The sequence below is a fragment of the Alosa sapidissima genome, chromosome 3 (assembly GCF_018492685.1).
Source record: "Alosa sapidissima isolate fAloSap1 chromosome 3, fAloSap1.pri, whole genome shotgun sequence".
NCBI classification, from domain to species: domain Eukaryota; kingdom Metazoa; phylum Chordata; class Actinopteri; order Clupeiformes; family Clupeidae; genus Alosa; species Alosa sapidissima.
The window spans coordinates 13,111,933-13,113,532 of NC_055959.1; the positions used below are offsets into that span (position 1 = coordinate 13,111,933).

Sequence of the window (1,600 nt, forward strand, 5' to 3'; positions counted from 1 at the left end):
CTCCTGAGTGGTTTTAGCACTCTCATGGTGGCCTGTTCTATACAAAGGAAATTGTCTCTCAAATTGTTGTGTCATTTTAAAGGGACAAACAAAAATGAACACAGCCTTACGCAAGAAGTCATAACCGTCCTTTATTCCTCCCAGCTTCTGTCCGCCATCTACCATTTAACCCTTAAAGGTGTAGGTTTTTGAACGTTCTAAGTTCCGCAACAATTGAAGGTTCTAAAATTCTATGTTGAATTCAATGAACCCAGATATTCTTTAGAACGTTCATTTCTCAACATTCCCGTCACACCAGTGTGACGGTACTCCTTTAAGGGTTAGATGCAGATAAATGCATAGAGACCGGTTCCCCATTCTGCGACAGCTCCGAAGGTGACAGATTGGCATCACGCTGTGATGCCCACGAGGCCTGCCGTTGGTGCCCTGCGTGTCAGCTCATCGTCTTTGTCGTTCACACAGTCGCAGTGTGATCGCCATGGTGACTGACCGCCATCTCCGTGCTCTCGCACCTCTCATCTGGTTCTCGTTAAGGAGACTGTCCGTCCATCTGAGTTTGTGTCTTCACAGGACGCCCTGTGAGGCGTTGTCCACCCCAGCGTCACTGTAGGTGCCATACCGTAATGATGTCAATTCAGTGGTCTTTATCGGGTATTTCCATTGTGTTTGTCTCTGTGAAGGTGTGAAATGGTAAACATTTCTATTTATTTATGTATATTATGGCTCATCATTTTGTATTTATCACATAATTTAAAGAGTACAGCCAATGGGAGTGATTCACAGAACCTCACCATGTGTTATATAAAGAAATTTTTTTTTGTTTTGTTTTGTTTTTTTGTATGGTGAACCGATAATTAAGTGCAGAATTTGTCTTGTGAATAAAGTGAAAGATAAAGTGGGGCAGAGAGAAAACGTAAATATATTGCTTTGTTGTGTTTTGCTCTTGTGATTATGCAGGAACATCTTGCAAACTGTTTTCTTTCATCTATTTTTTACAGAGTGCAAATGACATTCTATTTATTACAGTTTTATTTAGTCTTTAATTTCTTTTGATCTCTGTTTCTCTTTCTCCACGTGTGGGATGTGGGACAGAGACTAGATACTGTACATTCTTTGTATAAAAAGCTTGTAAAACTAAAAAAAAAGCAAATGCATATGTATGATGACTAGAGCTCAATCTGTTGTACAATAAAAAGGTGTCTATTTCTAACCCTGAGTGTTAATTTGGTCTTCTACATGTATAGGTACTGTCTGAATAGATTTATACTTCATTTATTTAACTTCCTAAAGTATCCTCTGTAAGTAACACATGTTGACACATTAAATTCTATCTAATTTTAAAGCGACACGAAACAATTTTACCTCAAAATAATGACTAATTTTGACAACTCATAATAGAGACAGTGCTACAGTATATCTGCCATTGCTACTACGAGCCCGGAATGCCTGGTATGGCATTCTGGTGTACCAGGCCAGAGAAATACCCCTCAAAACTTTTTGACTTGGAACTTGGAACTGTGCACATTGGAAAATGATGCCAAAGTGACGACAAGGGGCACATTTCAACTCTCATAATGGAGCTTTATAATAGCTTTACATG

At 39.1% G+C, this 1,600-nt stretch overlaps 1 protein-coding gene across 4 annotated transcripts in view; it reads left to right on the forward strand.

Moving 5' to 3' along the window:
* The window catches only part of crhr1 (corticotropin releasing hormone receptor 1), a 151,371-nt gene extending 150,182 nt beyond the window's left edge, over positions 1-1,189 (forward strand). For all 4 annotated transcript variants that reach the window (XR_006030701.1, XR_006030702.1, XR_006030703.1 and 1 more), the window contains one exon: positions 1-1,189. This exon is cut by the window's left edge. The gene's annotated coding sequence lies outside the window, so the exon portion shown is untranslated.
* The last annotated feature ends 411 nt before the right edge of the window (positions 1,190-1,600 follow it).